This window comes from Delphinus delphis, chromosome 18 (genome assembly GCF_949987515.2).
Source record: "Delphinus delphis chromosome 18, mDelDel1.2, whole genome shotgun sequence".
Lineage (NCBI taxonomy): Eukaryota > Metazoa > Chordata > Mammalia > Artiodactyla > Delphinidae > Delphinus > Delphinus delphis.
The window spans coordinates 65,502,642-65,529,869 of record NC_082700.1 but is presented as its reverse complement, the minus strand read 5'-3'; the positions used below and the strand labels follow the sequence as shown (position 1 = coordinate 65,529,869).

The 27,228-nt window shown below is 40.4% G+C and overlaps 1 pseudogene; it reads right to left on the bottom strand.

Moving 5' to 3' along the window:
- Positions 1-17,585: 17,585 nt before the first annotated feature.
- LOC132413628 (ankyrin repeat domain-containing protein 13D-like) lies at positions 17,586-18,186 on the bottom strand (annotated as a pseudogene).
- Between the last annotated feature and the right edge of the window lie 9,042 nt (positions 18,187-27,228).

Here is a 27,228-nt window from a genome sequence, read left to right as displayed (position 1 = left end):
GAAAGGATAGGAAAACAAAGAAAACATTATACAGAAAAAAAAAAATCCTGTAGTTCAAAAGAAGGCATGCATCTGAGTTATCAGAGGAAACAGCCTATGATGAAACAGATTATGCACCAGGCAAAATCCAGGAGAAAACTGTTTTTAAAATCTAATTTATATTCTCAATATGATTCCCTAAGATATTATATAAATGAAAAAAAATTGAGAGCAGGGAAGATTACTTTTGGAGGGAAATTGTTATACTAAAAGTGACAAATATAGCAGATGCCCTAAAGAACAGAATGAATAGTAAATCAAGAAATTAGATAAATAGCTCAAAAAATCCTCCTAGGGCTTCCCTGGTGGCGCCGTGGTTGAGAGTCCGCCTGCCGATGCAGGGGACACGGGTTCGTGCCCCGGTCCGGGAAGATCCCACATGCCGCAGAGCAACTAAGCCCGTGTGCCACAACTCCTGAGCCTGTGCTCTAGAGCCCACGAGCTACAACTACTGAACCCACACGCCGCAGCTACCAAAGCCTGCGTGCTCTAGGGCCCACGTGCCGCAGCTACTGAGCCCGCGTGCTGCAACTACTGAAGCCTGCACCCCTAGAGCCCGTGCTCCGCAACAAGAGAAGCCCGCGCACCGCAAGGAAAAGTAGCCCCCGCTCACCGCAACTAGAGAAAGCCCATGCGCAGCAACAAAGACCCAACGCAGCCAAAAATAAATAAATATTAAAAAAAGGACTGTTGGTAATATTTTAATAAACCTGCTGCTTCTGCACAAAGCAGTCCCCTGTGTAACCTAGAGACTCTCAAGATAAGCCTTGCTAGCCATTGACTAGATAAATCCCCTTTGCTTCTGAGCTGTTACATGAGTTGCTAACAAGAAGCTGCTCAGTTCCAGGTGTTGTCACCTCCACCAGCGACCTTGATTTGGGGCCTGTGTCTGAAGACGCTGTTGTTTACCTGATCCATGGCCTCTCTAATTACCCTGGCCTGACTTGGCCAGTTGGTAGTCACATCACTTGCTTTTTGCCTCACATCAATTGCAAATCTCTCTGCTATGCTCCACCCCAGCCCCAAACTCTAATAATGTGAATTTTGAGTATATTCAAGACCTATATTTTAAGTTAAATCAGCCCACTGCTATCTCCCAATTTTTATAAAATTTAGTAGCAGGTAGAAAATTGTATTTATAGAGAATTTTCCCATTAAACATGTTTCTCCATTAAACATTTTGAAAAGAGTAAAAAGAAATACCCCCTGATATGATAAAATGGGTAATATCTGAGTGATAAAATTACAGATGGTGACTCCAGATTTTATTAAATGTTAGATTACTTTAGTAATGGTAAGTTTGAATAAGTAAGAAAGCAACCTGGTTCTTTCACAGAAAGTTTTATGATTGTCAATAAATGAATTCTTAAGATTATATTTTTATATATGCTTATACACACAAAAATGTGTTATATGTATGTGAGTATGTGTATGTCTGCAAGTGTACATATTGATATATATGTGCTTATATATACATCATATATACATACCAAGTCTTAGAGCTAGAAGGACCTTAAAAATAATCTTGCTTCCTTCACAAAATCTAAAATTATCTGCTGTGGCCTGTGGTCATTTTAAACCTATTTATATTTTAATTTTTATATTAATCAGCTGGTTTGCTGGGAATTGCAGAGAAGCAGGGAGTCATTGGATATTAGAGCCAGAGGAAACTTAATAGCCTCAATTCAGGCCCCTGCCAGGAAAATGATGAATTTATAATCATTAACAAGAGGTGACTAAGGAAATCAAGCCCAATTTCATTAACAGGTGTATCTTGGGAATAATTATGTCTGGGCCAGAAGCCCATTTCAAGATTACTCTCTTCTTCTAAGTAGAGTTTCACGTTCAGTCCCTCGCTATGTTTTTGCCAAACTGACAACTGAACCATTTCAGTCCAAATGTCAAAATATCATTCATTTCGTTGGTCAACGTGATACCAAACCATCACATTAAGAGATTTGTTTGCCCTAAATTGAACATGTTTTGGTATCTACTGGCATAGTCTTTCTACGTGAAGATTTAGGACTTTCTCCTTCAGATGGCCTACACTCCAAAGTATTATCCAGGTCAGTTTTAACTCATATAGATACGCCACTCAAAAGTCAATTAGTCAATCAATTAGTCAGTTTTAACTCATATAGATACGCCACTCAAAAATCAATTAGTCAATTTCAGATAGATTGAAGACTGACTTAACTGTCAGAGATAAAATAGTGAAGCTTCCGAAAGATAATATGGAGGAATATTTTCATGACCCAGAGATAGGCAAAGATTTCTCAACAGTACACAAAAAAGAACTGATCGGAAGGTAAAGATGAATACATTGAAAATTTCTCATCTAAAGACATCATTTGGAGTGAAAAGGCAAAGCCACAACAAGGAAGAGACAATTATTTTCAGTGACAGAGAGCTCATATCCAAAATATTTGTCACTTCTATGTATTAGTGAGAAATGAATAGATGACTTGAACAAAATACAGATGAAAGATTTGAACAGATACCTCACAAAGAAGGATATCCAAAAGGCCAATAAACATGGAAAGTTATTCAGCATCATTAATCATCAGACAAATGCAAGTTAAAAACTAAAACACGGTAGCATCGCACATGTAGCAGACCGGCTATAATAATTGGATGACCTGACATTACCAGGTGTTGGTAAGAATGTGGAACAACAGGAATTCAGGCACACTGTGCACGGTGGGGGGGGGGGGTAAATTGATACAGTGCCTTTTAGCAGCACCTAGTAAAGCTGCATATCGGTACACCCTATAACCCAGCAATCCCACTCCTATATAGGCTGACACATATACCAAAAAACGACACTTACAAAAATCACCATAGCAACAATATTCATGATAACCATCAACTGGAAATAATACAAATGTCCAGGAGTAGTAAAACGGATAGATGAATTGTGCCATATTCATATAATGTAATACTACAAGGCAATGAAAGAATAAATGACAGCTATACACAGTGTCTGGATAAATCTCACAAAGATGTTGAGAAAATAAACCAAACACACACAAAAATACAGTACGGTTCCACTTATATAAAGTTCAATTCTACATCAATAAGCAATATTTACAAACAAACTAACACGAGCAATATGCCCAGGTATGTTATAGGCTTGGTCTCAACACAAACCACTTAAAAAGCATGGGTCGTATAAATACAGAACAAACGTATTACTTAGATCTATAACTCATTAATGAGGGAACCAGCTAAAAGGTAAAGCTGGCTCAAATAAGAACTAGAAGAACAGATTATACAATCCACCAGGAAAGACATACTGAGATAACTTTCTGAGTTGCAGACAAATCATTCAACGTCCAACAGGGTAATAAAACTAACGTTTATGATGATCAGCTCCATCAGACTGAAATATGCTCCAGTATGACACTGAAGCACCCCAAGCTATCCTTTGTGGGTATCGGTGCTATTACGCATTTGATTGATCATGTTGAAGGACTGTATGAAAGGAAGTCAAGACTGAAGAAATAGATGTTTTAAATATTTGGAACTACTATAGGTAGTCAAAAATAAAGTTGAAATTTGGTAAACATGGATTCACATTCCAAATTTTCTACAATTCCTCCTGGGCCATCTGCTTGTATATCTGAATGAGTGATATACCAGTAGAAAATGGTACTTGATAAGGGGGTAGAGAAAAATAGGAACTTCTTGCTTTGCTGAGAAAGAAACATGAACTAAGTGGGCTATGTGATTTTTGTGGAGACAAGTGTCTGATGAGTATAAAACCATGCAGACCCCTCACCTCTCTGCATCCACATATAACTTCCGTGAAATGTCTGAGGATGTCCTGTCACTTAAATTGTTTTTAATTTATAAAATTAGATTACCCTTTCTGTGTGGTCTCAAGTCATTCAGTACTCAACAGACAGAGAATTCTTTCAACGTGGCAGGCACTGTTCAAACGCTGGGTGGCAGGAGTCAATGCGTAAGAAGTGAGTGGATACAGTTTGGATATATTTTGATGGTAGAGGCCCAGGTCAACGTATAAGGAAACTTCATCCAGGTGGAGGACTTGGTGGGGTCTGATACGTGGGCATTCAAGATGAAAGGGGGGGGATGGTCTGAAAGCAACAGTGAAGAGGCCAGGCCCAGGGCTGAGAGGACAGAGGAAGAGGAAACCACCAGAGGGGCTGTGGGCAATGCACCATCCTCAGGGGAGACTGTCGCATCTCCTTAGAATGACAGCTTGAGAACACAGTGGCTTTTGCTACTGAGGGCATAGTGGAGCGCAGGGGTCTGTGATGGGGTCAGGTTAGGGGGCCCCATAGGAATGGGGGTCCAGGTGCTGAAGAAGGACATGTGACCTTGGGGCTCAGGACACAATGGGCTTGGTGCTGGGCTCTGCCCCTCTTTGGTGAGGCTGAGGGCTTGAGAGGGGCATCGAGTTAGAAGGCTCTGGGCCCTTCTTCACTCTGCCCGGGGCAGGGCTGCAGGCTAACGGAGCAGTGGAGTTAGAGGAATTGATTATTGATTATCCCTTCCTCTACAGAGAAGTAAAAATAGGCCTACTAAGTTTTCGAAAGAAGCATTAAGAGCTGAGAAAGAGGAAGAGCAGGTATCCGCCCCAAACTCTACCACTGTCGCTAACATTTCTAGATCAGGTGGAAGTTTAAGCAGCTCGCAGCACAATAAGCCCATGTCGTCAGTGACTAGAATGGCCATCAGGCAATAAAAGAGACGAGACTCCTTTCTGCTGGGGGCTGAGAATAGGGATGGGAATTTTAAACCTTCCCTGTTTGTATGAAAAATCAGGGCACTGGCGAAGAGGACTTCGGACACTGACCGTTGGTCAAGGGGCGGCCATTGGCAAATGGGTCCACCTGTTGTGTTTTCAACACATCACAAGACACGTGGAGAATAAATATCCTGCTTATGCAGAAGCCAGGGCGTTCTTATGGATGGCGAGGAAGAAAGGACACCAAATTCAGGTGTGCCCGTGGCTGCTGTTACGGAAAGTAAAACAGTCTGAAGCGTAATGGGAAGTGGTGAAGAATGGAAACCCAGCCAAGAACAGAAAACTGCACTTTAAGTGGATAATGGATAATGGAGACCACTACTGTCCTAAGATGCTCTCCTACAAACAGAGGCACCTTTTAAGTGATTTGATTTCACCACTAAATTGTTTGCCCGTAAGATAAGTGGTCAATTAAGGCAGAGAGGGAGCTGCATTTGAAGAGATTAATGTTTCAGGCTTTTAGATGCCATGCAGAAAAGAAAAAAATTAGGAACCAACTGTTTCTTTTACCTGCCAGAATGATGCTTCCTTTCCTCCAAGTAATTGCTGCTGAGAGAGTCCAGCCTCCCTGCATTAGCATTCAACCTGGACCACTTTCCTTAAAGATAATTACTGGTAGGGCAGCTTTGGAGAAGGCCTGAAATGGATTCACAGTGTTGCCTTACACGGAAGGCACACTTTGCCCCAGATAAATCAGAGGGTAATTTGTCTATAATACTTCTTGGCTGGCTGGAAATGTCTACTTGGTTTTTAAACCATAGGTCAGGTTCCCCAGGTCCTGGCATCTCATCTCTAGAAAGCAAGGTCAGTTTTAATGGTGGAAATTAGAATGAGGGAGAGAGGATGTGCTTCAAGGTGACAGGAAGTAGCTGTTTAAATATCTACAATGTTTACCTTCCCCTGATGGTTTCCCAGGCATTCCTGTTTATTCTGGGGAGTGGGCTGGAAATAGTCCCCCTGGCAGGGGGAATTGGAAGACACCGCTGCACACAAGAGTGAAGATATTAAATTCCACTTAAACACTGGCTGCATTAGTCTCCAGGTTGTTCTGGGCACGGCTACCCCTGCTCCCTTGTCTGGGGAGCTCATTTTGTGGAAGGTCCCAAAGAACCATTGATTGTAGTGGCTTTCCTTGTGCTCATCCCTTGTCAAGGTGAAAGGTCAAAAGCAAACTGAACATTAGTGATGCTATGCCCCACCCACCAGGTTTCTTCAGTGCTGGAGGAGGGCGAGTGGGCACGATGAACACATGTTCTGAGAACTGTCCAGATGCTGAGTGAGCAGGTGATTTACTCCTGCAGAAAGCCAAGAAGAGATGACTAAAGCGAGCAGGACCCAGGAGATCGGTGACTAAATGATTTCCTAATGACCTGAGACAGTGCCTTCCTCCGTACCTAACGTAATAGCAGGGATGTCCTTTGGACCGGGGAGAGAATCTGGATCATTAACCCTAGCTGGATGACATTTTTTTCCCTAGTTAGATGACTTTTAAGAGGAAAGAGGATGGAAGCTACGGGGAACTGCAGATGGTTGGGAAATTCATTTGTACCGATACGGATGCATCACTAATTTATATTTGTGGTTTCTTTTTTTTTTTTTTTTTTGCGGTACGCGGGCCTCTCACTGTTGTGGCCTCTCCCGTTGCGGAGCACAGGTTCCGAACGCGCAGGCTCAGCGGCCATGGCTCACGGGCCCAGTCGCTCCGCAGCATGTGGGATCTTCCCGGACCGGGGCACGAACCCGTGTCCCCTGCATCGGCAGGCGGACTCTCAACCACTGCGCCACCAGGGAAGCCCTATATTTGTGGTTTCTTGAATCATGGAACACCTCCTTGCAAAACATAAAGTCTTGGACCCGCTCACACTCCAAGGGACGTGCATGTGTGTACATACACACATATCAGACTTGACATACAATTTCAGAGAATTTTTGTGCTCCTAAACTTACCCATTAAGCCCAGTTTAGGAAATTCTGCCTTATATAGAGTATGAGGGAAATGCTCTAAGAACAAAATTCCCCTTTTCAGAAAGTTTAAATATATTTAATTAAGGGGGGGATGGAGTGAGTATTCCTCATGAAAACAAATAGGTAAATATGAGTTTTTAATCTCTGAAGTTAAATTCCTTAATATTTGCTTTTAGTTTCTCTTCCAGGCTTCCCTTGTCAATTTGTCACTTTCATAATTAAATATGGGTAAAACTTAGACATCTATTAACAAAGTATGTATTTAGCATTTATAATATTCAAACAAATACGCTAAGAGTCCTGCCAGGTGTGTAGAGATGAACATGGCACATTCTAGATGCTCAAAGAGAATCTGAAAATGCTGTAGAAATGAGATATTTTCAAAAGCAGCTCTGATACTACATAGAATGTGGCTACAAGACAGGAATCCAAGAAGATCAAAGGGGGAGGTTCATTTCTGGATGACATAAGCTGGGAAAGTTTCATAAATGACATGCAATTTAAACTGATGTTAAAAGTTGTTTTCAAACTCTTTTATCCTGAAACTTCAATGAGAAATACATTTCATATCACAATGTAGTGCACATAGTCATATATCTATCTGAAATTAAAATTTCACAAAGAGATATTTTCTCTTATTGTGGGTCAGTATACTCTGTTATGTCCTGTTCTCTATTCTACTGTTCTCCACTTATTTTCGTTTAGCCAAAAATCACGATTGGAACCCGTGAAGTTTATTTCACAACCCAACTGTTGCCAACAATTTGATAAACACTGCCTTAATGGATAGAAGGGGTGGGGATACTTTGATTGATTAATTGATTAATATTGATTAATTGATTAATATCAATTGATATTTGCAGAAATCCTATGCTGGGTACGATTATCATCCCTAATGAGGAAACTGGGATTTGGAGAGATTAAGTAACGTGTTGGAGATCATGCAGCTCTTTGGTAAGTGCAATAGGAACTGAACCCAGCTCAGTCTGACTGTGTCAAAGCCCGAGATCATGAAAAGGCCCAGAGGGAGGAAACAGTGTTTGGGGCAATGTTCATTTTGGCTGTAGTGCAGGGGTTAAGTAGGAAAGTTGGGAGAGATGATTATAAAAAGGAATCAGAGTATTATTTTTTAAAACTAATTTAAGTAAAATTCTTCTTTGTCTTTAATTCCTTGTCTCATTCTCAAAATCCTCCTGGAAAATCTCCCTGCAGCCTTAGTTTAATTTTCCCATGCTTGATTTGTAGTTATATCCGTTAAGAAAGACAATTGGACTCATAGGAGATAGTTGAAAACTTATGTGCTTTAATGCTAGGAAAACAGAAGAAGAAAATATGACAAGAAGCCTGTTCTCAAAAAGTCTTACTGGGCAGACAGAACTTACAAAGGTGAAACAAATATAGGTATATTAAACATACGCACATAAAGTGAAACATTATTTTTAAAAATAAAATGTATACGCTCTATCACAGGTACAGTCTGGTGTCCAGAAAGGGAGAAAACATTTTTAGCTGGCTGCTGGAAGGCTTTCGGAAGTAGATGGGATTTAGAAGGGCAATATAGGAGGAAGGCATTCCAGGTAAGGTGATGACAAGGTGAAGCCCAGAGAGCGCTTGGGTAACGGGCAGGGGTAGGGGTGGCAGGCAGAGCGGGAAAGGGGGTGAGAGGTGGAAGGAACTGCAAGCGATTAGAAGGGTGGTGAAGAGAGTCAAGGCTGGGCCCAGGCTGCTGAGGACCGCCAATGCCGTCTTCATTAAATTATCATCTTCTGTAACTAATAGTCAACGTAGACTCTACACCTGATATATCTAAAGTGAGAATTTCATCCTTATAACAGTAGAGACAAAAAGTCGAGGATTAAAATCAAACCCCAAAACCTAACTTGTGTTCATCGTTTGAAAAGTTATGTATTGCATCTTTTAAGTTATCATTAGTATTATTTAGATGAGAGCACCCACATCTTGAACTGATCTGGGGACACTTCAGAGTTAATATACAGTGATTGCTGTATTTACAATCTGAAGAAATAATGAAACCCTCTCATTTTCCCCCCCAATGTTTCACCAAATACCTTCTAAAGTAACGGAAGGCATATATAATACTTTCAAAAGAAAGCACAGGACTTTGGATAGCTGGCCTTGGGTTCTTCATTATGACTATTACTGCAACGTTCATGATACCACAGATAACAACCCCCTTTCTACTCCAAAAGTAAGCATTTTGTTCTGTGTTAAAATGTGCTGGATTATTTGCCTTTTTAAAAATATATTGCCTGCTCAATAGAAAATAGATCTCAACATATCCTTTCTGATTATTTGTGCTTTACATTCAACATCAACATCATAGAAAGAAAAATTCATGAAATAGATTCCACTTTGGCTGGCTATTTGCAGAAAGCAAAGGAATTCCAAAAGGTATCTTTACTATCATCCAAATTCTAAGACAACATCCTCAGTTTCAATTGGAAATATGTTTCCAATAGCCCAGTACTCTCCTTCCAGAACTGGTCCAGTAGAAAAGAGGCAAAGAGGTTCTTAGCTAATATTAAAGCACTAATTTGGTTACCAGTTGGGGAGAGGGGTGTGTGTGTGTGTGTGTGTGTGTGTGCACGCGCGTGTGTGTGTGATTTTGAAGAAAGTAACTACTCAGACCTTATTTTATCTATTTTATATGAATACAGCTAAAAATGGTTGACCATCAAGTATTATACTTGTTCTCAAAATCTGCACCTGTCTGAAACACAATCAGTTCTTGTTTTATGGTAGTTATGATTTACAAAGTCCCTGTGAATACTGAATTAGTGAATACTGAATCATTGTTCCTAGGAGAAATACAGGGTTATGTTCCTTTGAGCCTTTGGTAACATTTTTTTTTAATAGTTTCCAATTTATTTTTTCTCTTCATATATAAGTTAAGCTTTATGGGCTAAGGTGTACGTCTCCTTTGTGTCTATAGCAGATACCCCAAAGTCATATAGACAGGGTAGCTTAATAAGTATTGCTGAAGACTGACCAGATTTTATTAAAGAAAGCTATATTAAGCCTCTGGTAACATTTTTGTCAACTGATTAATATATAACTGTGTTTTATGTGTGTTTCTGTTTAAAGACATCTTTTTCTTTTTTTTGCGGTACGCAGGCCTCTCACTGTTGTGGCCTCTCCCATTGCGGAGCACAGGCTCCGGATGTGCAGGCTCAGTGGCCATGGCTCACGGGCCCAGCCGCTCTGCGGCACGTGGGATCTTCCCGGACCGGGGCACGAACCCGTGTCCCCTGCATCGGCAGGCGGACTCTCAACCACTGCACCACCAGGGAAGCCCAAGACATCTTGTTTTAATATATATTACTGATTCATTAACATTGAACTTAGCCAATAGCACTATCACGCATGCCTAAACAAAGATTACTAACTTGAAGGGGTGTCCAATATACCTAAATACTGAAAACTGGAAGTTAAAGAATAATGTGTTTAGTGTATCCTTTTCTTGTAAAAACAAAAATATGTGCATATATGTGTGTGTTTGTGTTTGCACAAGCATGCAGAACAGAGTTGAAATATAATAGCCCCAGGCTGTTAGCATTATCTTAGGGCAGTAAAGGGGGAAATGGGGAGAAGAGTATTAACTTTTTCTTTATGCATTCTATATTTTTTACATGACACATAAAATAAACATGTTTTACTAATGTGTTTAAAATAAATTAAAATGTGTTTTATAAAATTTAATTCCAATTTATTTATTTGTAAAGAATAAGAGTGTTAATAAAATTAATAAACCGCTGGCTCTCTTTAGTTAGGCAGAAGAAACCATAAATTAATCTGAGGAGGCATTATATCTGTGACTACTAACGAGGGGTTTTAATGGTCAAATTAGAATTAGACTAAAATAACGCTAACAGATTTGCAAATCTTGGTAAAAGTTCGGTTTTATAGAAAATATAAATGATCAAAATGACTTGAGAAAAAATAGAAAACCTGGAAAAATAGTAACTTAAAAAATGAAAAAATTATCAAAGAATTACTTCTCCAAAGGGACTAGGCTCTGATGATTTTAGCAGCCAATGCTTTTAAACACATGATTTCAATACCATAAAAACAGTAGAGGGAAGGAAAAGTCTATAAAACTACTTTATTCATTCCATTGAAATAGAAATACATATGTGTGTGTCAAACACACACACACACACACACACACACACACACACACACATTATAAAAAAGAATGCATCTATCACCTTGCTGGGAAAGAAGTGTGAAACTAGAGAGCTGGAAACATTGAACATTTGGAAGAAAAAGCAGACTGGATCGGTAGGGCATGGAAACCAGAGAAAGAAATATACCACACACGGAAAAGAAATGTATAGACTAAAACCATACTTTCCCCCCTTGAAGCCCTCAGGCTACTTAAACTTGGAAGGGTTCATGCAATTCACAGAGCAAAATTTGACTTTGAGTTCCAACCTGAAAAATGCAACAATTTTAATCCTGTATGCATTGAATAATATACATTAATAAAATTTATAGAACTAATAATAAATAATAAAATAAATAAATAAATACTAATAAAAGTGACAGAAGTATAAGGAGAGATTGACGAAACTGCCAAAACAATGGAAAACTTTTCACCTCAAATAATGGATAGACCGCAGACCAAAAAACAAAGCAAAACAAAAAATCCGAAAAGACACACAGGATTTAAACAACACAACTAAGAAATGCAATCTAATGGATATTTTGATATTACTAAAATACTCACCCACATATCTGTCAGTCAGGAGCCAATCAAGAAAAGAGAAGCCACATTAAGTCTTTAAAACAGGGGTGAGGGGATTTAGTGCAAGAAATGGGTAACATATGTGATGGAAGAGTCGCAGTGACAGATGTGTGTAGTTGAGCCAAGAGATGAGCAACACCAGGAAGCCACCACCACGCCAAAGCCGGGATCAGTAATAACACACAGCTTTGTCAAGCAGCTTTACCGTAATTATTTGGAGAAGGATTTGGGGTCAGGGTTTGGTTTGCTTTTGCTTTTTTAAGGGATCTCTTCCCTTGCCCCTGGAGGAAGAGGTTTTAGGGCTCCTCTTCACAGCTGCTGGAGGCTGAGGTCCAAGGAGAGAGCAACTTAATAAAGAGCACGTGGTGGTCCAAGTCCGCTTCTTCACTTTCTCAGAAAACAAAAATGCCTAAATATATTATATAAGAATCATTCTCCGAAACAAATCTGCAGACTGAAGCAGCAACATACTGTGTTCCAAAAACACTGTCATGCAGAAAGCTTAACACAGAGGCACATCCTGGTGAAGTGGCTGAACTTCAAAGATGAAGGATTTCTTCAGGCATCCAGACAACAGTATCATACCACCAAAATAGAGAAAGCTGTCAGGCTGGCCTCCAGCTCTCCATGATGATGCTGAATGCCAGAAGATGTCGGTGCTGTGTTCTCAAGGAAGGAGTAACTAAGAACAAGCATCGCAACATGGATGGACCTAGAGAGTGTCACACTGAGTGAAGTAAGTCGGACAGAGAAAGACAAATATCGTATGATATCTCTTATACGTGGAATCTTTAAAAATGGTACAAATGAACCTATTTACAAAACAGAGATAGAGTCACAGATGTGGAAAACAAACTTATGGTTACCAAGAGGGAAAGTGCGGGGCGGGGGGATAAATTGGGAGATTGGGATTGACACATACACACTACTGTCCGTACATAGAATAGATAACTAATAAGAACCTACTGTAGAGCACAGGGAACTCTACTCAGTACTCTGTAATGACCTATATGGGAATAGAATCTAAAAAAGAGTGGATCTATGTGTATGTATAACTGATTCACTTTGCTGTACTGCAGAAACTAACACAACACTGTAAAGCAACTATACTCCAATCAAAAATTAATAATAATAAAAAAAATAACTAGCATCACCAAATACCTTGTCTTTCAAGCCAACAGCTACATAATTTGAGGGGTCCCAAAGCAAAATGAAAATGTGGGGTCCCTTATTTAAAAGAATATTAAGAACTTCAAGACTGTGACAGCACAGCGTTAAGACAAGCACGGGGTCCTTCTCAGGGCAGGACCCTTACAGGCCCTGCTTTCCAGCATAGAGGAAACACTCAGGCCTACATACAAAGTACAGTGCGAACCCTCTTCAGCAAATTCCAGAGTGAAGTAAAACAAAGAAGTTAGAGATGAAGAGACTGCACTGGTGGGGAGCACTGACTTTATCTCTATGTAAAGCAAATACTAAACAGCTTTGGGAATTATGGTTACAGAATATAAATATTTGACAATTAGAGGAAGGAGAAAGTGGCTAATGCACTTATCTAGCCCTGCAGGTAATCAGCCGATACTGCCTAAAATTGTATTATGTATTTAATGAGACATAATGACTCCACACTCTCAAGATTTTCTTTAGTACCTTTGCTTAATTTTAGAGGGATCTTTTGTTGGGAAATATCTCATGGAATGAAGAAACGTTTAGGTAAAGCTTAAGGGATCTCCCTTGTTTTATTCAGTTTCTTTTTCTTCTCTTAAATTCAGGTAAATTACATTTAATATTGTTTATTGAAAAATATATGACTGTTTTATGAAAGTCCAAGTGTTAATGATTATTCATAGATGATGGGATCTGAGTATTTAACTTTCATCTTTGCCTTTTCTGCAATAATTGAATTCTTTGTAAGTGGCATGTGTAAACAAAAGCTAAATGTATTTTGATTTTATTTAAAAGATTTAGTCAGGGCTTCCCTGGTGGCACAGTGGTTGAGAGTCCGCCTGCTGATGCAGGGGACACGGGTTCATGCCCCGGTCCGGGAGGATCCCACATGCCGTGGAGCAGCTAGGCCCGTGAGCCATGGCCGCTGAGCCTGTGCGTCCGGAGCCTGTGCTCTGCAATGGGAAGAGGCCACAACACTGAGAGGCCCACGTGCCACAAAAAATAAATAAATAAAATAAATAAATAATAAACAAATTTAAAATGTAGTCAAATATTCTTCCAACAAAAATCTCCAGGCCAGAGGATTTTATTGGTAAGGTCTAAAACTTCAAGAAACAGAACTGCTATATTTAGGTTGTTTCAAAGCACAGAGAGCTAGAAAATTTCCGACTCGTTCTACAATATATCACTGACACCAAAACAAGACAATCTATTACAAAAAACTATACAGCAATCATTTTGAATATAAATATAAATTGCTTGGAATATAAATGAATATAATAATGCTAAATAAAATACTTCCAGCAGGCTGGACCCCTTCTGACCTGTGTGTGCATGTGTGGTTGTGTGTAACTGAGAGCTATGCCACTAAGTTGGATGTTGAGACCGAAGCCTCCTTTGGCCTGGAAGTGATGTGATGGAGGTGTTCTCTGCACCCACCTGACCCACTGAAGGACATGGAGAGGGACATGAGGGACATGGAGAGCCATGAGCAACAAAGAAATCTCAGAGATGAGCAGAGCCTAGATTGGGTTCAAACTGTGGAGTCTTAATTATCACAGTGCTTCTTCAGAGAGGGGATACTGTCCTGCGTTCCTGAAGATGGTGAATCAAGGAGAGGGGGTGGGAGCAATCCACCCAGAGTGCAGGCAAATAAGAGAGTGCGTTCTGCAGACGGTTTGAAAAACTATAAGAAAAACAGCTTCAGCTACAGGTTAGTCTGCTTTGTATTATCACCATGTGTTTCCAGTTCTACACAATGTCAGCGATCAAATGCTCGTTTGTGAAAAAATCAGCTCCTTTCGGAACTAATTTTATACATATGTACATTTTAATTACCCTTCCTTTAATAAACATGGCATTTTACATGGAATTTAAGTCAGAGATCTCCAAGTCAGCCATAAACATGCAGAATTAGCTACCTAGGACTTTTTCAGAGTAAGTTTCTAATGGTCTGGAAACTTTGAGCTTGTTTCAGGAACAAACTGTATTAACAACCCCGTTAGTGATGTAGATCCCTATGTTTAAACAGCAAATTATAAATAAATAATGATACACAATGATTATGAAGACAAAGAAACAAAATGCTATTTCAATTCTATCAATCATGTGATCTCTTGGATTTTTGTTTGGTTTTAAAACTGTGTGAAACAGAGAACTCATTGAAAGGTGTAATATCTTTGGTAAGTGCACATTTTAATTCACATCTGAAATAAACGCATTTTTCTTCGTGATTATTGCTAAAGATAATTTTCTAGTACAGAGATGGGGTGATAAAAAGGAATCTCTCTCAGTGTGAAACACTTGCCTGATACCGAAACCCCTGTTACAAGGGTGACATGACGGAGAAATTACAGCAGCAGCAGGGGAAGAGAGGGGAGGAGAAACGTCTCCAAGGCATGGAGCACATTTCCTGTTCTTCATATCTCAGGTGACAGAAGTCAGTACTGAGCCCTCTGGACTGAATAAGAGCCCCAGATTATTATAAGAAGGGGATCCCAGGGAAAAAAGAATGAATTTCTCTTGATTAGTTGGGTAGAGGCTGGTGTTCTTGTTAATTGGATTTTCTGTGAAGGCTTCTGCTTCAGCCATAATACAGGAACTGGAAATGAACTTGCTTTCCCACTATAACCAAGTAGAAAACCAGACAAAATGAGTAAGGCAACTGTGTTCGGAGACTGGACAGCAGGCAGTGCAGAACTGCGATTCCTGCAATTAGGGAAACAAATGACGTGAGCCTCAGCTTTCTTCTCGGAAAGACTTTCTGAATAACAATGCAGAGAGCGAGCGAGGATTGGGAGGCTGGTTCTAAACGAGAGCACAGGGGTCCCTCTGAGGTGAGGCAACAGAGATGGGAGTTTGGGAAAGAAGAAGCATCTGGAATTTGTGGGGAAAGTATGGAGAGGAAAGGGCTACATAGAATAAAAGCCCATGCGGAGGTTTTTCCCAGTGTCTGAGGATGAATATGAAGTTTTGGATGCATCGAAAATGCTATGAATTGACCAAAGAACTACCAGGGAGCTTTAATCTGAAGAAGTCTTGGAGCTCACAGAGTGAGAGAACTTCCGGTGCCAACCAGCTAGGGTGGAAATCTGCACACCCAGGCATTCAATAAAGACACCAGAAGAGTCAAGCCTTAGTGGTGGGACTTAGCTGGACCAAGAGGAAAGACTGCTTTAAATGTATGGAAAAAATTGCAAATTCTATATCTGTTAAGGGATTTGTACCTAGTTTATATAAATAACTAACGACTCAATAATAAAAAGACAACTCAACCTCTGCTAAAAGATGAGCAAAGGATCTGAATAGTCATTTCTCCAAAGAAAAAAAACGCAAATAACCAATAAGCACATGAAAAATGTTCAGCATTATTAGTCACTAGGAAAAAGAAAATCAAAACCATATTGAGATACCACTTCACACCCTCTAGGGTGGATATAATTAAAAAGTTAAATAATAACAAGTGTTGGTGAGGACGTGGAGAAATCAGAACAAAACTATTACACTTGGGCTTCCCTGGTGGCGCAGCGGTTGGGAGTCCGCCGGCCGATGCAGGGGATGCGGGTTCGTGTCCTGGTCCGGGAGGATCCCACATGCCGCGGAGCGGCTGGGCCCGTGAGCCGTGGCCGCTGAGCCTGCGCGTCCGGAGCCTGTGCTCCGCAACAGGAGAGGCAATAGCAGTGAGAGACCCGCCTACCGCAAAAAACAAAAAAACAACAAAAAAGCTATTACACTTATACTTTATACCCTGCTGTGGGAATGTAAAATGCTGCAGACACTTTGAAAAACAGTCTGGCAGTTCCCCAAAAGGTTAAAGACAGCCTATCATTTGACCCAGCAGTTCCATTTCTAGGTATATGCCCAAGAGAAATGAATGCATATGTTCACAAAAAATCTTGTATACAAATGTTTATAGGAGCATTATTCATAATATCCAAGAAGGTAGAAACACCCAAACGTCCATCAACTAATGAATAAGATCAACCAAATATGGTAAACTTACACAGTTGAATTTTGGAGGGTACACTCATGTTCACAGCAGCATTTATTCATAACAGTCAAAAAGTGGAAACAATGCAAACATCCATCAATGAATGAATGAATAAACAAAATGTAGTCTCTTCATACGATGGATTTGGCCAAGAAAAGGGACTAAGTAGTTATATGCCACCACCTGGATGAACCCTGAAAACGTGACGCCAGTCACAAAAGGGTACACATTGTATGATTCTGTTCAGATGAAAGTCCAGAGCAGGGAAATCTTTAGAGAAGGTGGATTAGTCGTTGCTTAGGGCTGGGGGAGGGAATGAGGGGATGGTGGGTTAGTGGGGTGATAGTTAAAGGGTATGGGGTTTCTTTTTGAGGTGATGAAAATGTTCTAAAACTGACTGTGGCGATGGCTGCATATCTGTGAAAATAGCAAAAACCACTGAATTGTACACTTTAAAGAGGTGAACTGTATGGTATATGAAATTCTATCTCAGTAAAGCTGTTTTTTAAAAAGTCTGTTTTCTGAAGTCTGTTATTGGAACCGAGGCATGTGTTGTCAGAGAAATAACACTCTACCTGCAAGTGTCAGGTTCCTACACCACCTGCAAAGGACTCTGGCCAAGAAACAGCTGTGCCCCTGAGAAGCCAACATTGTACCCTGAACTGCAGCCTAAATCCTTGTTTTTATGAGAAATCATGTGAGGTCAGAAGTCAAGAAGCTGGGGGCACCCTGACCTAGACTCCTTCCCAGGACAACAGCTGCCTGTATAGATGGGCACTGGGGGCTCAGAGGTGCCCCAGGAGGTAGCCTGGGTGAGATTCTGGGCCTGCAGTGCCCCCCTCCCTCACTGGGCAGCCTCCCAGAAGCCGGAACCAGGAGCCTCAAGGGCACCTCCGACGGTGTGGCCGGGCCACAACTGACCTCTGGAAGGCCACACTGCGAGTGTCCAGTTGGGCGGAGACAATGGACGGTGAGGATACTGGCCACGTGCTCCTCTCTGGGCCTCAGGGCAGCGAGCAGTGCTTGTAGCACCTGCGGGGGAGGGGGGAGCCCAAGCATCTCTGTGGGTCACTTCCTGGGTCATATCCAACCCCCAGGCTCCTGCCTCCTGGCCCTTGAAGGAGAAGCTTCTCAGCCTGAGCTGCCAGGTCTCGTGCTCAGAGCCCAGGAGACTGGGGGAAGGATATGACCCAGTGGTCACATCCACACATGGTCCACGTCACCGGGCACACCCTGGACAGGAGGGGCACCCAGCTGGTGAACCTGCATTTCATCTCCTCCTAGCAATCTGGGGTCTGGAGGAGTCTGTTGAGTAATTCTAGAATTCCAGCCGGCCTCTGCGCGGTCCTCTAAGTCTCATTACTAGAGCACCAGATGCAGCATCTCAGGGTCCCCAGGGCTGACCACCTCCTGCAGGAACGCCCGGACACATTGCCACGTGTCCAAGTGAAACTGAGGGTAATTCTCAGTTAAATCCATCATGTCACCGCCAAAGCCCACTAAGGATGCAGAGGGAGGGTGGTAAACAAATACGATAGGTCTAACCTCTTCTTTTGAGCTTAGCCTAGTTTCACTTGCTTCTAGGGGGCTGGGTGCAGAGGCCTTGCACCTAACATGTCAGATTAGAGTTCCCAAAACAGAACCGCTGCACCCATCACCTCGGCCCAGGGGGCGTGTGCAAGAGCGCTGAGCATGACACCTCAATTCAAGATGGTGGCAGCGGCAGACCACGTGCAGAGATGCTGTGCACGACACTGCGATCTGAAGCTTGAGCGGCACAGCTCCGCCCAGCCCGCAAGATCTCCGCCCCCTCCCCGGCTGATGAGGCCCCTATAACGCAGCCCCGCGCTGGCCTGAGGCAGAGAGCCTGTGCGCTAGAGCGGGAGCTCCTACCTCCATTCTTTGATCACAGACTAAAGCTTTCCTTTGCTTCTGAACCGAACTGGGTCTCATTCTATTGGCGCCAGCGACACCGGCAGAAGTACACTTGTTGGGGCCTGACTCTGCAGGGTAGGTAACAATTAGACTTTAACCTGCCTTCCCTGATCAAGCTCGCTTTAATTGTGGCTACAAAAGACTTGCAAGTTCTCCAAGCCTCGTGCAGCCTAGGCAATGTTTGCCTGAGTTGTTTTCTAGGAACTTGGAGTTTTCTGTGTCCAGTTCGAGCTGGAGCCCCTTAAGACTGGTTAGGACCACCCACCCTCCAACTGGGCACGTGTGACTGTCCAGTGACCTTTTGATATCAGAGGGCCCCAAACTCCACCCTCAGCAAACGGGGCCATTTTCATCAACCCCTCCTGCCCAAAAGACTCATACCCTTTCGCTATCCAGTGTCCTTGCTTGGCTGCCTCGTGAACAAACGTTTTCTCTACCTCAGGAGTCTCAGCGCTGGGCTTGCTGTGGGTCAAGCAGACCAACCCGGCTCCGTAATGGAAGGAGGACTCTCAGGTACTCCAGGCTCCCCAGGACACAGCCAGCCCAGGAAGGTAGGCCCCCGGGGCCCTCTAGTTAAATGTCACACTGGCAGGCAGCTGTGCAGCACTGCCTCCAGCCCACAGTGCTGGTTAACCCATACCAGGAGGTGCAGCGGGAAGGCGGCCCCAGGGCTGGGCAAGCAGGGGAAGCTCGGCTCCCCGTGGAATATTATTTGACTGTAAAAGGAGTGAAGTAATGACACATACTACGACATGGATGACTCTTGTAGATGTTACACTAAGTGAAAGAAAGCAGTCACGAAAGACGACATACCCTATGAGTCTGTGTATATGAAATGTCCAGAACAGGCAAATCTGTAAAGACAGAAAGTAAATTAGTGGTTGAGTAGGGATTGGGGGAATGAGATGGTTGGGGTAGGCGTGATAGCTAAAAGGTATGGGTTTTTGGGGGGGTGGTGACGAAAATATTCTAAAATGGATTGCGGTGATAGTTGCATAACTGTGAATATAGTAAAAACCACTGACTTGTACAGTTTAAATGGGTGAATTGTGTGGTATGTGAATTATATCTCAGTCAAGATGTAATAAACAAACATCAAAAAAAGAGTGGGTAAGAGTGTGAAAAAAAACGAGACGTTTCAGATGCTCTGTGTGTAAATTGGGACAGTTTCGTAGCACATAGTAAAATGAAAAATCACATACTCTATGACCCAGAAATTCCACTTGTATGTGTGTCGTCTGCAGCACTACTCAATCTGTGTTTAGATAAAGGGCTTTGCACCAGAATATAAATCAATGCATCACTTCCGTTCTCTCAAGAGTCTTGTTGTGAAATGTCAAATGAACTAAAAAGTGTGCTTTGTGACATAGATGACCTTTTCTGTCACAGACTCCCTATCTTGCCAAGGACTCTAATAATTTGTGGGTGAATGGCCAGGGTGTGGACACACTTTAAGCAGCACCAGTCTGGAGACACTTGCTCATGTGCACAAAGAAATATTACAAACAATTACAGCAGTTATGGTAGTGAAAAACTAGAAACCATCTAATAATCAATAGTGAATGAATAAATAAATTGTGGAATATTGATTCAATTAAATACCATATAGTTACTGAAGGAATTTAATACATACTTATATACGAATAGGTCTCAAAGTGTGGAATTTTGAATATATAAAGAGTATAATGTCATTTATATTAATAAAAAAGTCCCACACAAATCAATGCTCTTTTATGTTCCTGGAAGCTTAAAATCATTTTTTTGATGGATGAGAAGATAGATAGTAAATTCATGACAACAGCTACCTTTGGAGAGGAAAGGAGAGAATTCAGGCTGTGAATAGAGAGCAAAATGACTTCAATTTTATCCATACTTTATTATATTTACTTTTTTAAAAAAAGATTCGAATCAAATGTGTCAAAAATATTAACAACTTTCAATATTGGGTGGTAGGTTCATGGATACTTGATATGTGTTATTTGTACCTTTCTGTATTTTTAAATTTCTCAAGAAAAGCAACACAATAAGGTGGCTATACTTTAGTAAATTACGGCTGCATGTTACCCAGATATCTGCTCCAGTTATATAGAGAAACTGGAAGTGTGAAACCCCACCATCTGTTAAAGAAAGCTTGACATCCGCGAAAAGCATGGAAACGTCAAAGGCTGACGTTTAAGCCAGGTAACAGAGCAGATATAGTTGAGGACATTTGGACAACTGTAACCATTTGGGCAACAAATCTGGGAAACAGAAATCAGATTCCGTCACAGAACCGGAAAGGAGCATTTAGATCTTCAAGATGAAATTATCAATGATATCGATTAAGGTTTCATTTATGACTTTTCATTAATTTTCTGGCTGGGCGGGACTGAAGAGCTTTCTTTAGTGGAATTAAACTTGTTCAAAGTGCAAGCCCTTCCAAGGAATCCTTATGTCTATTCCAGTCTGTTATTACGGGATTAAAGTGTTAAGTGGGGGGAAGAGCCCAGCGCCGTTTGAAGAATCACAGCTTAAGCCCAGCAGCCCCCCTCCACTAGAAGTGAATTGTCTCTCTGACTCATCTTTGTGCAGACAAATGCGTTAAAAGGCACTTGCATGACTGTGAGGTTATTTCCTCGCTGAACTTTTGACCTGGAGACCTGCTAAGTACTGACCATGGTGCTTGCTAAGTACTTCCTTTGGTAAATAATGCCCCAGTTAAGAAGTATTTGTTCAATCGTGACGTCTTCTTTTTCCATTAAAAATATCCAATGCACTTATGTTCCAATTCCATCCATTGGTTTAAGGCAGACACATCTACAAATTATAAGTCACACTATTGTTCTCCATGAGCTCATAGATCTTAGAAATTTTAGATAAAGTAAAGCTTTGGACTTTATTTACTAATTCAGTTCAACCAACTTTTATGTAGTGTTTACTGAGTCTCAGGTACTGTGTAAGGCACTGAAAATAAATAAATGAAAATTACATTCCCTACCTTATACTGGTTGTCAAATAGTAAGGAAAACAGGTATGTAAACATATAGTTATAGTTCAATGAGATGCTAAAAGATAACTGTGAAGACTTTTAAGCCCCATAAGGACCACCTTTTCCTTTTTCACAGCTATATTCTCAGAACTTATCTTAACACCTAAAGCATTGAATATACTGAATGAATGTCTTATTTATTAAGGAGAAAAAGTACTGCAGAAGAGAAAGTGATTATGATAAAAGCTCTCTTTTTTTAATCAGATGTTATCAAAGACAGTTGGCTAATCAAAAAGTTTGGACAAAGTGAGTACTTAAGAAAAGAACACCTAACGAAACTCAAGCATTTTATTTGAAACAAAACATCCCTTTGGGGGTTGCTGTTGTTTTTTCTTTGTCAATCTTCTGAGAAAGGGTCAAGCCTTTTTCGTGTCTAAGCCCACAGTTTGGAAAACTGAGGCCTCCTTCTTGTGTCAAACCATGTTTCTAATGAATCTTCGATGATTCCAAGTTTCAGTGTTTTTACAGACCAGTGAACCCGAAATGACTCGTATGAAACATCCAAGTTCCCTATCCCTCTAGATTTTTTATTGTTTTCCAAAGATGCACTTTTTCACACTCCTTTTGCCTATTAGTTTTTGCATACTTTTTGTATTTTTGAAGACTTACCCTCAACGAGTCTTCTCAACAGGGCATCCAAATTGTTTTTCAGAGAGATATATCTTTCCCTATGCACATTCTCTTGGTTTGTGTAAGCTTTAATTAAATTACATGATTACAATAATGTGCACAACTGGTACAAGTGGTTTGAAGTGACTCTTGGTGAGCACATGCTGAGATGAAGGGAGAAACCAGCTGGAGCATCGAAGAGCATCCGGAAAGAAGGTTGCCCTGAGTGTGCTGTGGGCATTTTACAGAGCAAGGGACATGCTAGTTAATATGAAAAGCTAGGGATTGGAGAATGTTTAGAGAGACTAGCTATGTCAGGTGAGTTGATGCCGCAGCCAAATTTAAAAGATGATTACGATTTGCTAGACTAGGAAGAAAACCGTCCCAGACAAGGAGACGAGTCATGAGAAGATACAAAGTTCGTAAATAAGACTATGCTTAGGGGGAATCTGGTTGATTGGGATGTATCCTAATAAGAGTTTTTTTGAACCAGGAATTGCTTCTCCAAGAGAGCTACAACCAGGATTATCAAACACTCTTTATTAAGGTGATTCACTGAGATAATTAATATATCTGCTATCTGTATGATCCTATTATCAGACATACCCTCTCTGCAGAGTTAACATTTGACTTTGCATGGGGATAAAAGGGAGGAAAAAAGAGAAGAAGCAGGGGGAGGTAGGGAGGGAGTATATATAAATTGATTCAAAACAAAAACTTTCTACAAGAAAAGTTCTGACTTTTCATTATGTCAGAACCTTACCCTGGTATCTTTATCTAGGGGGTCTTTCATTTCACTAAAATTGAAAGAGCAGCTTCCCAACATACACACACATTCATACATACATACTCAATCCCTTTTTAAAATATTATTTTATTTTAAAATATGACCGTAAGATCTATCATAACCTCATAATTTCAATATTATAGTATTGTAACAAATGATCATTATATTCCAATACCATATGTAAATTTCCATGAAGAGCCTTTCCCTCAGAAAAATGGTATTTCATTATGAGGGCTCATGAGATTTGTAGAATTATTATCGTCCAATCGTTAAAGAGCTATACAAGAGTGGAGATCATCCCTTAGTTGAAAGTTTTTCTTTCACTGAGAAGTTATAATTTTGTATTCCAAAATAGGAAGGTACATGAGATGACTGAAAGCTGACTGTACAGGTTGCTAGATTTTTTAAAGGTTTTTCCGGCAAATTCTTCTCTTACGGTGCTTAAATTCTCCTGTCACAAACCTCTCTCATGTTTCAAAACACCTAGTTTTTGTAGTGGGTTTTAACAGGCTCATTTCAAACTGTACAGAAATATTTTCTCAACAACCATGGAAACAAGCAAATAGAAAATAGAAAAAAATATCATTTTTGCTTTTAGAATTCCTTTATTGCAGCTAGAGAGGGTCTATCTTAATGCTTTCCTCAATTTTTTATGGATAAATATGTATTTTAGTTTCATTGTTACCAAAGTAAGACACACACATGCTTTTAAAAGTTAAAATTTCCATTGAGAGAAAACAGCTCTTCTGTCCATTTTTTCCCCTTCATTTAGAAATCGTATAGGCATTTTTTTCAGGGATTTACCTCATGTTGTTTGTTTTTTTTCTTTGAAGTATAGTTGATTTACAATGTTGTGTTCATTTCAGGTGCACAGCAAAGTGATTCAGTTATACATATATATGTATCTATTCATGTTCAGATCCTTTTCCTTTATAGGTTATTACAAAATATTCTGTACAGTTCCCTGTGCTATACAGTAGGTCTGTGTTGTTTATTTTAAATGTTGTAGTGTGTGTATGTTCATCCTAAACTCCTAATTCACGCCTCCTTACCCCTTTGGTAACCATAAGTTTGTTTTCTATGTCTGTGGGTCTATTTCTGTTTTGTATATAAGTTCATTTGTATCATTTTTTAAGATTCCACATCTAAGCAATATCATATTTGTGTTTTTCTGTGTGGCTAAGTTCACTTCGTATGATATTCTCTAGGTCCATCCATGTTGCTGCAAATGTCATTATTTCATTCTTTTTTATGGCTGCATAGTATTCCAGTGGGGTGTGTGTGTGTGTGTGTGTGTGTGTGTGTGTGTGTGTGTGTGTGTATCACATCTTCTTTTATTTGTTGATGGACATTTAGGTTGTTTCTGTGTCTTGGTTATTGTAAATAGTGATTTTCAAAAATATATGCTTTCTTTGACAAACATATTTTCTGACTGGATATGTAGTCAAAGTTACCATTAAATTCTAAGGGAAAACAGGGAGGAAACCTCTTACGAGCCTGGAAATAATCACGTCACGTTAAAACCGGCTCTTTTTCAAGTTTTCTACTTGTAAGCAGCATGAGAAAGGAAGATTATGTTGTATCCCCACCTTGTGGCTATAATATGTACCATGAGGCATAAAGAGCTAAAATCCATGCTGGAGATATATATTTTTTCCATTGACTCAGTCTAAAATGTGTCACCCAAATCATCCCCCTTCACCAGACCCCTCATCTGCATACACTACACCACACTCACACACACACACAAACACACACACACACACAAACAGCCTTAATTCTTGTTAATGACCTCACCGATTTATAGCTTTTCCAATTTTCAGTGGGCTAATATTTATACTTCACGCAGATTGCAATTTGGAATATAAAATTCAAAAGGTTACCTTAAGACACTCCTCTTTTCCACAAGCTTTTTTCCACCCCTCTCCCCACCCCCAATCTCCTATTTTTGAAAGCTTAGGATTTAACCAGTTGAGTTTTGGAGTGTTTGAAACTTTCACCTTCTCAAAAATTGAATCTCCGACTTAATAGGTAGCTATCACAGGATAACGTAAATTTCAATCCTCCTCTATTCAGCGTTGATCAACTACTGTGCAAATCGGGAAACCCTCACTTTGTCATCCCTGAGCCTCCCACCATCACCAGGATGGGAATGGAAAAAACAGAGGGTCAGGCACCATCTGGCAGACAAATCTTAAAGGCTGTAGTCATGTACCTACCAAGCCCATTGATCAATATACTGAATAAAAATAAACATAGCATAGACTGTGTTTCTTTGAGAGAGATGTCGGAGATTTGGAGGTGCCTATCATGCATGATACCCAAGAATGTGCAGGTTATTTGGCTTAGAACTGTTCATAGCACCTCCTGAGGTCAGCAAGCGCAGAGAGATCTGTAGCTAATGAAACCATAATTTTAAATCAATCTGAGTGATATGCTTTGGGTTGTGTGGAAGTGGGGAGGGTCAGGGGTAGGTAAGACAAGAATCAGTACAGTTTTGTATTTAAAAAAGAGAAAGGAGATTATTGTTTTGTCAAAGTAGAGCTTGAAAGGAAACTCTTTCTGGATGGCGGCTGTGAATCTCTAGGAAGGACTATAGATTTTGAGACGTTCATGTTTATCAAATTGAGCCAAGGATTAAAACTGTAATGAAACACTTGTCTAAGCGTGGGGAACCCGCTCCTTACTTTAGGTTCCCTATTCAAAACATTCATTAGATTGGATAGATATTAGAAAGTGGGTTGCTGCCAGGTTCAAAAAGAGTTATTGGACAATAAACATGATCTCTTATTCATATTTACCAACTGCACAAGAAATAATTTAATGTTTACATGGCTTCCTCTGTGTTATGACATGTCTTATTTTAAGTCTTAAAACGCCTCTATGGCAAAGGTTTTGTGGGACAGACCTCCTTAAGACCAAAGCTGTTATAAAAAGTTATTTAAAAAAATATTTTCCATTTCACATTTTCACAATGAAGGTAATAAGTACTTAGTATAAACAAATAAATTCAAACATTGATAAAGAGGAAAGTGAATGTCCTCTTTATGTAGGGTGAAGATGAGACATGCAATGAGGCTCAGGGCCTGGAGGTCAGAACACTCCCTACCACCATACACAAAAATAAACTCAAAATGGATCAAAGACCTAAATGTAAGGCCAGAAACTATCAAACTCTTAGAGGAAAACATAGGCAGAAACTCTATGCCATAAATCACAGCAAGGTCCTGTTTGACCCACCTCCTAGAGAAATGGAAATAAAAACAAAAATAAACAAATGGGACCTAATGAAACTTAAAAGCTTCTGCACAGCAAAGGAAACTATGAACAAGACCAAAAGACAGCCCTCAGAATGGGAGAAAATATTTGCAAATGAAGCAACTGACAAAGGATTAATCTCCAAAATTTACAAGCAGCTCAATAACAAAAAAACAAACAACCCAATCCAAAAAAGGGCAGAAGACCTAAATAGACATTTCTCCAAAGAAGATATACAGATTGCCAAAAAACACATGAAAGAATGCTCAACATCATTAATCATTAGAGAAATGCAAATCAAAACTACAATGAGATATCATCTCACACCAGTCAGAATGGCCATCATCAAAAAATCTAGAAACAATAAATGCTGGAGAGGGTGTGGAGAAAAGGGAACTGTCTTGCACTGTTGGTGGGAATGTAAATTGATACAGCCACTATGCAGAACAGTATGGAGATTCCTTAAAAAACTACAAATAGAACTACCATACGACCCAGCAATCCCACTACTGGGCATATACCCTGAGCAAACCATAATTCAAAAAGAGTCATGTACCAATATGTTCATTGCAGCTCTATTTACAGTAGCCAGGACATGGAAGCAACCTAAGATGAATGGATAAAGAAGATGTGGCACATATATACAATGGAATATTACTCAGACATAAAAAGAAACAAAATTGAATTATTTGTAGTGAGGCAGATGGACCTAGAGTCTGTCATACAGAGTGAAGCAAGTCAGAAAGAGAAAAACAAATACCATATGCTAACACATATATATGGAATCTAAAAAAAAGAAAAAAAGGTCATGAAGAACCTAGGGGCAGGACAGGAATAAAGACACAGACGTAGAGAATGGACTTGAAGACATGGGGAGGGGGAAGGGTAAGCTGGGACAAAGTGAGAG